Here is a 13,499-nt window from a genome sequence, read left to right on the forward strand (position 1 = left end):
AATACTGTGTTAAATAAAATGAAATTTATTTCCTTGCTGAGTTACTTCTAGAACTGTTAATGTGTTAAAATGCGTTGCAATTTTCCAAGAGGGGGCATGTAATATCCAGTACTTCTTAAACTTATTTGAAGTCTGTATTAGATACAATCCATGTTTTCTCAGTCTCTGTTACACTGCCTGAGTGGTGGACTTTCAGCCTTTTGCTTTTCTTTACTGTTGCTACTGTAGCCAACTGTGTAGTTCTGTGGCCCACCAGCTGCTCTTCCCTGCATTTTGCACTGTTTCCCATCCCTCCCTGCCTCACTTCCCTTTTGCATGGCTCACTCTTGAGGCTTTGGGTTTGCACCTTCATAAAAGGCATCAGCATATAATTCTTGCCTCTGGCTCTGTTTCCCGGGGAATCTGGACTAATACAACCTTCAACAGACTCTACCCACCCCCCCTTACCCTTTTTCTTGGAATATTAATATCTCCTGGAACTTGGGTTCCTAGAACATGCTTTGGAAGTGCTGTGTTGGTCATTTTTCCCTGTATATCTACAAGCACCTGACTCAGCATGTCCAAGACCTAATCAGTTGTTTTCTTTTATATCTGTCCCTTTTCTGGTCTTATCTGTCTTAGCAACTGGCACCATATTTGCTCATCACCCAAGCTACCTGGGTGTCATTCCTTGTTTTGTTTTGAAGATCTAATTGGCTTTATTAAGCAATCTGGATGTCATTCTTGACTCCTTCTTTTCCTCTTTTATCCAATCTGCCGCCTCCTCATCCTTCCTCTTGACTAATTGACTAAGTAACAATTATTCGTCCATAAAGAGACAGTGTAGGTACCATCTTCTTACCCCATCTCCTTCATCATCTGAGTGATGTACCACTCTGTTGAGCTCTCATAGCCCCTAAACTTGTCTTTCTTATAGAATTTATCACACTTTATGGTAATTCTTTCTTTCTTTCTTTCTTTCTTTCTTTCTTTCTTTCTCTCTTTCTTTTAATTTTTAAAAATATATCTGTCCACCCTTGCCCCCACCTTTGGTGTCTCTCATTCAGTTCTTAATCCCTGGCATCCAGGGTAGAGAACTAACTGATTAATTGATAGATAGGAGTGAATGAGGTAAGTGGGAGAGAGAGAATTAAAATTTGTAAACCTTCCAGGAGGAAAAACAATTTCCCCTCTACCCTTCTGCATTCTTGGCTGAGAACCCTGTAATGAAAGACAGGTTAGGGGTGCCTGGCTGGCTCAGTTGGTAGAGCATAGGACTCAATCTCAGGGTTGTGAGTTGAAGCCTCACATTTGGTGTAGAGCCTAGTTAAAAAACAAGCAAACAAACAAACAAACAAAACAAAAAAGACAGATTAACAAGAGAAAAACAAACAGAACTTTATTAACATGTATACCTCATATATACATAGGAGATACCCAGGGGAAAATAAGTAAGCCCCTGAGATGGCTTAGAATTCAGGAGTAAATACCATTTTAATTGGGACAAGGAAGGGAAGGGGATGCAGTCCTCCTAGGGGAGAGGCCATGTTTTTGTTTTGTTTTGTTTTTTAAAGTAGGTATATGCCCAACTTGGGGCCCGAACTCACAACCGTGAGGTCAAGACCTGAGCTGAGATCAAGAGTTGGTTGCTTCACTGACTGAGCCACCCTGGCGCCCCTGGGAGAGGGCATGAATTTTAGGAAAGACGGATGGGAGATACGATGTTTTGTACAAAGTTTGTCTGAGCATGGTGTTAACTTCTAAAGTCTCCTCCTAGCAGAGGATACCCTAGGACCAAGTAACTTCTCAGTCTTCCCTGGTTTATGAAATTCCTGGGGAGGGGATTTATGACAGTTGAATTCCTTTTCGGGGATCTGTCTTTAGACAGATAAGGGAATTTCAGAGAACAATCTCCCTGCACTGGCTATTTTTCAAGTGTCCTACAGCTCAAAACAACCATTATACCAAAGCAGCATATTTTGGAGTAGCATGTCCCGAAATCCTGTAATCATATTTTGGCATGGCACATTCTTTTACCATTCATTCCCTACCTTTGAAAATTCTTCAAGAAATTTCACAATCTAGAACCCGAGCTGGTAGATTTCACTGAACCAATCTCTTAGGTCAGTTCAGTTTGGTCACACTGTTGCACATCTGAAACTAACATAATGTTATATGTCAATTATATTTCAATTTTTTTTCAAGAAAGAGTACACCAATACCCAAGAGAACTTTTTCCTTTTAACAGGTGAAAGAAAATTAAATTTTAGTTTTATATAGGTGCACTTTTTTTTTAATGTTTATTTATTTTTGAGAGACAGAGAACATGTGAGCATGAGTGGGGGTGGCAGAGAAAGAGGGGGACAGAGGATCTGAAGCAGGCTCTGTGCTGACAGAAGAGAGCCCAATGTGGGGCTCGAACTCACAAGCCGAGCTTTGAAATCATGACCTGAGCCGAAGTCAGATGCTTAACTGACTGAGCCACCGAGGTGTCCCTTCATAAGTATATTCTTGATACTAAAGCTTATTTCTAATCCCCACCCTTTTTTCCCCTCTAAAACCCTTTTAACAAATTCATTCAGTTTTGACCAGTTTGACCACAAACGATAAGATTCTCTGTCTGTCCTGATCTCACTCTCTCTTTCTCCAACTTTCTCCACCCATTTAGCTTTTGTCCTTTATTCTTCTCTTTTTCATTCTGGAACAACCAGTTATTCTATTTTAGGACACAGTTATTCTCTTCTCCCTTAACAAAAATGTGTCTCTATAATTCATATCTTTTCTTACCAAAAATAACCCTACTTTTCTTATATATTTTGCATATAGAGTTTTTTTTCTATTAGTTTTAATTAAATACATTAATTAGGATTCTGAACTCTTAGAAACCCTGATTTCTAGTGAACATTAAGTAATCAACTGTGAATTGTCACATCAATATTCTATAGATGTCAAATTAGCTTTTGTTCCTCTCTAAGAAGAGGACAAAAGTAGGTAAACTTAGACGTATGTGTGGCAATTAATGTTTTCAGTACATTATCTTAATTGGAAACGATCTAGGTATTCAATGAATACCTGTCTTGTAATTTAACATAGTATAACTTTAAGGTTTCAAGTTACCAAAAGTATTTTGGAAATGATTTTTAAGCAGATATATTTTATAAAATATAATCATTGTTGAAAAGATCATTTATAAACTTTTATCCCACCTACATTTAGTTTATTCACTTGTTCTTAACAATTATATTTAGATCAGTCATGAAAATTTCGTTAGACATTAGACAAAGGTGGGCATCACTTTAAGTTACTATTCTTCCTGACAAATGTTTGACTAGTACACTCAGCTAGAATAAAAGCTGTATGTCTGCATTATTTTTTTTAAATTTTTTTCAACGTTTATTTAGTTTTGAGAGACAGAGAGAGACAGAGCATGAGTGGGGGAGGGGCAGAGAGACAGGGAGACAGAATCTGAAGCAGGTTCCAGGCTCTGAGCTGTCGGCACAGAGTCTGACACAGGGCCCGAACTCACAAACTTCGAGATCATGATCTGAGCCTCAGTTGGTCGCTTAACCAACTGAGCCACCCAGGCGCCCCCCCCCCCCTTTTTAAAAAAAATTTTTTTTCTCAATGTTTATTTATTTTTGAGGGACAGAGTGAGACCGAGCGTGAGTGGGGGAGGGGCAGAGAGAGAGGGAGACACAGAATCTGAAGCAGGTTCCAGGCTCTAAGCTGTCAGCACAGAGCCTGACGCGGGGCATGAACCCACGAACTGTGGGATCATGACCTGAGCCGAATCAGTCACTTAACTGACTGAGCCACCCAGGTGCCCCTCTCTATTATTTTTAATGCTGACAGCTCTCAAGACTTGTCATGCTGTTTTGTTTTGTTTTTGTTTTTGTTTTCACTAAGCCAACAATATTCTTGTTTATCAAAGACTACTCAAGTCACATGAACTTGAAAAACATTTAGGTTAGTTTCTATACTGCTCTGAATGTTTAATTTATATAAGCACTTGCTTTACTTTAAGCCAATTAAATAGAGCTCTTTTACAATTAATTCTGACAGTGTCATCCAGAGTAACATACATATATGGACATACGTAAACATACAGACAAAAATAGGGATCTTAGAGCTTTTATTAAAATTTTAGCCATATGTTGGGTATATGAATACAAAACTCGCTAGTTTATAAAGCAACAGTTGGGTCCAAATTGTGTTTCTAGCAGATGAAAAAGTTAAGGTTGCCTACTCAGATGGCTACAAGTTCTTACTTATATTTGTAGAGACGACTTTTAAGATTTTTCACTTGCCAAATTTCCAAAAGCTCCTTTTTCCTTTTCAGCCTCAAGTAGTTGCTTGTGGGGGTTTCTGGGTCCCTTGACAGCCTCTGATGAAGGGTAGGAGGCCTCAAGTCGAAGGGATTATAGGGAGCTGAAGGCTGAAGTGGGCAGGGTGGACAGAGGGACAGAGGAGGTTAGAGTTTGAGGGTGGACCTATCAAAAAATTCAAGGAAACTGAATGGAAGATTGAAAGTGGCAAAATCAAGAAGAAGCAACAGAAGAAATGGGAAGTAAGAGGTCTTAAAGGAGCCAGTTTAGGGAGATCTTAAGTTTCCCAAAGAAACCAATGGGGTTCCAAATTATCCTTAGCGAAATCATGCCGTGAAGGAAGTAGACAGAGTTGGTGGAAGGAACATGTAGTCAGCAGGGGTTTGAGAAGAGAGTTTTAGTGGACTGAGAAGTCCCCATGGGAGGAACAGGATCAAGGAAAAACAAAGAACAGAGAAACCTTTAAAAAAAAGAAAAAACCGAAGCTCCTATCAGACTCTGAATATCAGCTTCTAGGGGTGCCTGGGTGGCTCAGTCAGTTAAGCGTCCGACTTCAGCTCGGGTCATGATCTCACAGTCTGTGGGTTCGAGCGCTGTGTCAGGCTCTGTGCTGACAGCTCAGAGCTTGGAGCCTGCTTTGGATTCTGTGTCGCCCTCTCTCTCTGCCCCTCCCCTGCTCATGCTCTGTCTCTGTCTCAAAAATAAATAAAAAAACATTAAAAAATACATATATCAGCTTCTAATTAGGCCAATTTCTGACATAGAGTGCTCTCAAAAAATCCTTTCAATATCTTATTATCAGCTGGAACAAACAGTAAATATTTCTGGCAGTATTAAACTTCCTTTTTAAATAATTTTTTTCCTTTTTCTTTGAAACCAAACGTATGTTTATCAAGTGGCTCAAAACCAAAGCTAATAAGCCTTTTGTGACAAATGGTATCCCTAAAGAGGGCACAAAGATGCACGCCTCTCTAGGTCCAGAACTACTCACTTGCACATACACAAGAACCAACAACCTGTGTCCCAAGCTGAGTTCTCATGACATTAAAGGAGACAAACAGAAAAGCAATAGCTGTCCTTGGGAGGGAAAAGGATAAATAACCAAAGTGTACCCCAAAAACCAAATTCAAAAGAGTCATGGTTCAAAGAATTCATTCTTATGAATGTTTTCCTCCTGCTAATCTGAATTTGGAAAGTAGGGACAACATGAAGTTTTACCTTCCTCTCTTAACTGGGCACTACAGAGATCCAAGAGAGCTGATGTTAATAAGAACTCTTACCCTTCTGTCAGTGTTCCCAGGATTCCATCTGGGTAGGATGTCTCAGCAATCCTATCCTCATAATTTTCTCCATTCTTCTGAGTTGGCTGAGACTTCTGTAATAAAGCACAGATTAACTAGAGAAAAGCAAGCAGAAGTTTATTAACATATATACCTCATACATACAGGGGAGATATCCCTGGAAAAATTAATGATTCCCCAAGATGTCTTAGAATTTGTGATTAAATACCATCTCTCTCTCTCTCTCCCTCTTTTTTTTTTTTTTTTTAAAGTAGGCTCCATGCCCAATATGGGGCTTGAACTCACAACCTTGAGATTGAGAGTTGCATGCTCCACGGACTGAGCCATCCAGGCATCCCTTGTATACCATCTTAATGGGTAAATGAGAGGAGAGGATGTAGGGCTTAGAGAATAAATGATTTGGGGGAAGTTGAATGGACACTTAGAAGGATAGGAGATACAATAATTAGTGGAAAGTTTGTCTAGGTGTAGTGTGGACTTCCAGGCTGCTCCCTGGTGATGAGAGTCATTCTTCCTTACTTGATGAAACTCCCTGGGAGGGGATTTATGACAATTGAGTTCCTTTTGGAGGATTTAGGAAGATTAGGGGAATTCAGAGAAAGCTCCCTGAATTTGCTGTTTTTCAAGTGCCTACAGCTTAAAATAATCAACATACCAAAGTGGCATAATTTGGGGTGGCATGTCCTGAACTCCTTTAGTCATATTTTGGGGAGGCGTATTCTGCTATTCTGCTATTCCCTCACCTTCTGCCTTAAATAAAGAGGAAATGTTCTGAGATTATGAGAAATCCATGTTTGTTCTGCCCTAGGTTAAAGTGGCTGGAGACTACATTTTATTATTAAAAAAAAAAGTTTTTTAATGTTTATTTACTCTTGAAAGAGAGCGAGCAAGACGAGTGCTCGGCAGGGGAGGGGCAGCGAGAGGGAGACACAGAATCCCCGAAGCAGGCTCCGAGCTGTCAGCACAAAGCCCAGTGCGGGGGCCTGAACCCACAAACCTCAAGACCAGGACCTGAGCTGAAGTCAGACGCTCAACCGACTGAGCCACCCAGACACCTTGGAGACTACATTTTATAATCAGCTCCAAAGCACCACTCAAAGCTATTAGATAATGCGTTCAGGCTGGACGACTGTCACACACTCCGGCGTGGCCATAGGTGCCCAGCTCTCAAGGAGGCACTCAGAGCATCAGCACTTGCGGGGACCTGAGAGTAACTGCCTCCCGGAGTTTCGGACCCTGGGTGCCTCACCCTGGTCCTGGCCCCGCCAAGGCTCAAGCTGGGCGTCCCACTGACTCATGCTGAAAAGCGGAAATTCATAGCCGATATAAAATAGTTTCATTTAGGGGAGTGTATCAGTTTCCCCCCGGGTTGCCATAACAATGTGTCATAAACTGGGTGGCTTAACACAGAAGCAATTTCTTCTCTCACAGGTCTAAAATCAAGATGTCAGCAGGGTTGTTTCCCTCTGAGGACTCTGAGAGAGAATCTGTTCCATGCCCTTTTCCTAGTTTTCCAGGATAGCTAGCAAACCCGCCATTCCTTGGTTTACAGATGCATCGCTCATCTGCCTGTCTTCACAGGGCATTCTCTCTGTGTCTTTCTGTCTTCACATGGCTGTTTTCTTTATAAGGAGTCAGATTAGGAGTCAGTCCTACTCCAGTATGACCTGATGTTAACTAATTACATCTGCAATGACCCTATTTCCAAATAAGGTCACATTCTGAGATACTTGGGCTTAGGACTTCAACTTATTTTGGGGGAAGGGGAAACACAATTCAACCCGTAACAGGGTGAAAACTTTTATTTTCTATCCATTTAGAGAGCTGCTTTAATCCAATTATCCTCATTTTTGTTTAAAGCAGGGTCATAAGCTGGTGCCCCAGGGCCAAATTTGGCTCCTGAATATTTTTGTTAGGTCAGGGTGCTCGCCATTCCCTAATTTCTTATGCCGGCCACTTCACAAGTAGCCGTTAAGACATTTGCATAAGTGACTCTTAGTTTAGAACTTGCTTTCTCAGAGCCTTCATTGGTAAAAATCTTAGCCTCCCAACTACCCTGAGAGGCATAACAAGGGTGTTCCCATTTCACTGACCAGGAAACAGAGGCTCAGAAAGTGCCTGGATCATACAGTTGGAAGTAGTGGGTCCAAGTCTCCAACCCACCCCCTACCCCCACCTGGGCTTGCATACTGACCACATCACAATGACCCCAATGCCACAAAACTGCAGGGGGCTCACAAGACGCCCCTTCTTCCCATTTCCCCAGCAAAATTTTCACAGTAGCAAATGCTATTAGCATTGTTGAGTCTTAGAGACTTTTTAAAACCAGAGACATTTCTGAGGGAAAATCTTTGCAGGTGTTTCTCCCAGAGAGAAGAAAGTCTAATAATGTGCTGAGTTAAGGGCAGTCTGGTTTTGAGCTTGGTCAATCTTTCCTTTTGTGAGTGTGCAAGAAAAAAGAGTGAAAGGGACCAGATGTAGAACAACCTTAATTAAAAGTTGAGCCCCTCCTCGCCAGCCTCCTTGCGTGGAGAAGTTCTCTTCATAGGAGACAGCAGTTCTTAGACTTCCTTTATGGTTGCTCTTTTAAGAACTGGGTACATGTTTCAGATCCTCTTCCTGGAAAAATGCACTTACAAATATAGGAGAATGGAACAAAATTGCTTGGCATTTCCTTTATACTTAGAATTCTGAAATTTCATCATAGTTAATCTAAGCATAGGTCTTTTTTGGGGGGAGGACAATTATTCTTCTTGGTATTCCGTGAGCCATTTCAGTGGGAAAGCTTATGCCTTTCTTCACCTCTAGGAAATAGGCCATGACGTATTTATTTTTTTCCCCTCCATTCCATCTGTTATCTTATTCTGGAATTTCTACTATAGAGGATGACAGAACTTCTGGGTCCATTTTCTATGCTTCATCACTTCTTTTTCCTCTGCCAACCTGAGGTATTTTTATGAAGTAACTGATAAAATGATAAAATGAAGTCCTTCAAGTCCCTTGAAGACTTGGGCCTGCCATGTGCACAGTAGGGGTCAAATAAATGTGACCTCCTTCTTCATTCTCAGCACCTACCTGAACAAGTACCTCAACAGTAATAACTAGTGTTTATTGGCTGCTTATTATGTATAAGGTGAGGAGCAAAGTACTTGACACATTGCCCCGTTTAACTCCCACAACAACCCTATGAAGCTGGTACAAATATTATCTTCAGTTTACAAACGAGGGAATTGAGGGCCATAGAACAGAGGTTGGCAGACTAGCCAGTGGGCCAAACCTGTCACTGCCTCTAATTTCTCTTTCATACCTCCTACCTCTGTTCTTTTGAACTGCATTTCGGGAGAATTTCTCCACTTGACCTGTCAACTCTATTATTGATTCTTCATCAATATCTATTTTGCGATTTAGCCCCCCGAATTTTTTATTTGGAAAAACAAGTGCTTAAAGTTCCAAATCACCAGTTGATTTTTTTTTTTTTTACCTTTTGTTTCAATCCTTTTTTTTTTTTTTTTTTTTTTAAGTATGCTTTGCACCCAACGTGGGGCTTGAACTCAGGATGCTGAGGTCAAGAGTTGCATGTTCCACCAACTGAACCAGCCAGGTGCCCCCTCCAGTTGATTCTCTTTAATGGATGAAATATCCTTTCACATTTCTTTTTTTTTTAATTTTTCATGTTTATTATTGTTATTGAGAGAGAGAGAGAGAGTGCAAGTCGAGGAGGGACAGAGGGAGAGGGAGACACAGAATCCGAAGCAGGTTCCATGCTCCTAGCTGTCAGCACAGAGCCCAGTGTGGGGCTCAAACCCACAAACCAAGAGATCATGACCTGAGCAGAAGTCGGACGTGTAACTGACCGAGCCACCCAGGCGCCCCTCCTTTCACATTTCTTATGAAGACTTTAATTACACTTAATCTGAAGTCTTTTTCTTCAGTAGTTGTTAATTCTGTTTCTTGAATGTTAGTTTTTCTGATGGTATTTTGATGGTTCTGTGTCATTGTTCTGACTTTTCTCAAATATTTAGTAATTCTAGACATTTGTTCATTTTTTAAAAAATTTTTTTTTAACGTTTATTTATTTTTGAGACAGAGACAGAGCACGAACAGGGGAGGGTCAGAGAGAGAGAGGGAGACACAGAATCTGAAACAGGCTCCAGGCTCTGAGCTGTCAGCACAGAGCCTGACGCGGGGCTCGAACTCACGGACCGCGAGATCATGACCTGAGCCGAAGTTGGCCGCTTAACCGACTGAGCCACCCAGGTGCCCCAACATTTGTTCATTTTTAAGTTGTATATTCTTGTTCCTGTTTGTCCTGTTTACTGACTCTGCATGTAGTAACTTTGTAGAAAAGTGGAATGTGCTGGATGGTTGGAGATGTGGGGGTTATGTAAGGAAGAAGAGGACCCATTTTGTCTTTTGAGTATGGCAATTTTCTTCCCCTCTTGGGTCCTAGTTGTTGTCTGGGGCAAGGCTTTGCCTCTGGCCCAAGAGCCCACACTTACTGGTTTGGTTTGGGGGAAATCCCCCTTGCAGCTAATTAGTACAAAACGTGAGAAGGAAAGGAAAAATCGCATCGGATACTCCAAGTGCATTTTCCCAATTAACCACTCCAAGGAATGGCCCAGGGCCTCTTCTCCTTATACCCTATAATCCTGAAATTGGAGGTCTTTGTTAACATTTCTGCTTTCATGCCAGTCTTCTTGTGTGTGTGTGTGTGTGTGTGTGTGTGTGTTCCCATTAATCTTTTATTATCTGCCTTTGGTGTCAAACTTAGAATGGTCTTCTGTACTTCCCTTCCCTTCCAAAATTATAAATATTCATCTATTTTGTTCTTTTACTATTTTTGTGATTTCATGTTTTACATTCAAATCTTTCAGCCATCTGGAATTTATTCTAACGTCAGCCATGACTTGGAGCTCTAAACTTAAATTTTTTCCTAATGGTGAGCCAGTTGTACCCACCATGCTTTCCATGTGTGGGCTTTTAAAAGGCGGCTTGGCCCCCAGAGCTCCATAAAAGCCTAGGAGTTAAGAATAGAAAAGCTAGGACTATAACTCAGTCAGATCCTAATCTCTGTTCCATTACTGCTCACCATGGGACTCTGGCAGAGCTCGGTTCTCCCTAGGGGAAAGCTCCATCGATGATGTAAGTAAGGCCCGCAGGGCTGAGGCAGGGAGAGGACTTGTAGAGAGCCCTCTAGAGGAGTTTCATAGTTGCTGTGTTCCTGCCACTGGGCATGGTCTCATGGGGAATAGCTGCTCAGCCTTGCAAGAAACTCCAAGGGCTCCAAACTCTACTCTTTAACAGTATATTCTTTCTTCAACTCCCATAGCCTTCTCCTATAGATTATTCCAAGTCCAGCTCATCCTACTCCTCTGTGAAGCCTGCCTTGATATGCCCGGTGAGGCTTAGATGCTGCTTTTCCTATTCCCCACTGCATTTTGCACAGATCTCCAGTGTGATTTTTGTTAACTGTTTGTTGACATGTTGTGGATGAATAAATTAGCTAACAAATAAACTAAGTTACTAAGCGTGAAGGATGCTATCTGCCAGGTGCAGGGAGAAAAAGAAAGCTACCAAAGGGTATGGAGTTGCTGCTGACCATGTCCCCATATTCATCTGCGGCGTTCGTTGAGGCCCAGGTGTTCATGGCACTGTGGTTGGCACCCCAGACCAGCTGTGGCTTTGATTAGGTGCCTGAAGCTACTAAGGAGTCTTTTTTTTTTTTTTTTTTCAAACCAAGTGTTAGGTCCTGAAGATACCAGGAGAGTCAACTTTGTCTCTTTCCTCAGAGCTGGTAACCTCATGTATAAGTGTGTAGACAGAATCTTGGAAGAAACTTTAGGGAGGGAAGAAATGCGCCCATCCAAACCTCCAAAGAGTACAAGTAATGTAGTTGAGTCGGAGGATGCTCGCTCGTCTGTAAAATATGTCCACCAGCAGCAAGCCAGCATTTCCTGTGTGCTGAATATGTGTGCCTCTCTAAACTCTTAATATACTTTATCTCATTTGCTCCTCATGAAAACCAGGTGGCACTATCAGTTCCATTTTGTAGATGAGGAAAGTGACTCTGAGAGAGGTAAAATGATTTACCTGTGGTCACAATGAGGAAGCCACAATCTGAAGCCCCAGTGGGGAATGGCTTAGGTTCAGAGAAGAGAAAAACGTAATATTTGGCCATCTGACCTCCCTCCCCCTCTCCTTTTACTTGGAATTAACTGGTGGGGTTGAACAGAATTTTGCTTTGTTCTCTGGACCTTTGCTTCTGTGGTAGAGATAAACAGGTGTAGATAAACTCTACCCTTTCTGGTCTCTCTAGGTCCTAATACAGAGCCTGGCATACAAGTTGGTGAAATAATGCAGGAAGAAAACCAACATTTTCAAACACAATATGTCTGTCTCAAAGCTTGCCCTGTTCAAAATTTATCCCTCTGAATTCTTACTGAAGATTATGCGAGACATAGCCAAGAACCATGAAAATGCTCATTCCTTTGACTTGTCTTTTGTACTGTTTCCTTGGGGATTATCACTTTTTTCCCCCAAAAGATAGTTTACACTTTGAGAATTAAGATAATTTCTTAAAATACATATGACACAAAATTTAACATCTCAACCATTTCCAAGTGTATAGCTCAATAATGTTTAGTGTATTCACACTGTTGTACAATACACAAAAAGAACTTTTTCATCTTGCAAAACTGAAACTTCATACCCATTAAAAATCTTCCCATTCCCCACTCCTCCTGTTTCCCCTGGAAACAACAATTCCACTTTCTGTCTCTATTTGACTATTCTAGATACCTCATATAAGCAAATCATACAGTGTTTATATTTTTGTGACTGGCTTATGTCAGTGCTTATCTTTTTGTCACTTAGCACAATGTCCTCCACGTTAATTGATTTACAGCATGTGTCAGAATTGCCTTGCTTTTTAACACTGAATAATATTCCATCCAGATATTGTGTTTTGGTTATATTTAATTTTCAGCTTTTCTATTGCTTTTCAGTTTCTGTTTTTGCTATTATTTCCTAGTTTTAGTGGATTGTGATTAGAGACTGTTGTCTGTACTCATTCTACTTTTTGAAATGTATTGAGGTTTTTTTGTTTGTTTTTTTATGAAAAAACCTTATATGTGGTCATTTGTTAATGATCCCGGGATACTCACGAAGTGTAAATTCTAGGTTTTCAAGATATAGAATTTGATATCTCTTAATTCAATCTGCCTTACTAATTTAACAAATCAAGTCCTCTTGTTTTTCCTTGCTTTTTGTATAGTTTATTGATCAGTCAAGGGCTAAGAGAGGTGAATTAAAATTTTCTACAGTTACTGTACTTATGTCCATTTTTCCATGTAATTCCTATTGTTTTTGCTTCCTGAATTCTGATGCTATATTATTTTGTGCATAAATATTTATGACGAATCTACATTGTTGCTCTCTGACTTTATCATCATTTTCTCCTATGTCTTGTTTTCTGTTTTTCTGTGAATTCAACCATGTCTGATACTAATTCCAAAACCCTTGCTTTCGTGTTGCATGTATGGCTTTTGTTCTTGTTTTCTATTTTTTCCTACTCTTTTACTTTCAGTATTTCCGAGGAACACTATTTTAGATGTATCTCTTGCATGTAGCACTTGTTGGGTTTTATTTTGTGACTCCACGAGCTATTTTTAAAGAGTGAGGTTACCAGGTCAAAGTTAAAAAGAGCTTCTATAGCTCTTGACCCTCATTGCCAAATAAATTGTTTTTCACTAGTTGGACCACTTTATCCTGTCACCAGCCATTTAGAAGGAACCATCTCCCCACCATTGCCAGCGTGGCTATTATACTGCTGCTTAAATTTTTAATAGGTGAAAATGGGACCTCATTGTTCTTTCATTTGCTTTTCTTGGCTTTA

This window comes from Prionailurus viverrinus, chromosome D4 (assembly GCF_022837055.1).
Source record: "Prionailurus viverrinus isolate Anna chromosome D4, UM_Priviv_1.0, whole genome shotgun sequence".
Taxonomy (NCBI): domain Eukaryota; kingdom Metazoa; phylum Chordata; class Mammalia; order Carnivora; family Felidae; genus Prionailurus; species Prionailurus viverrinus.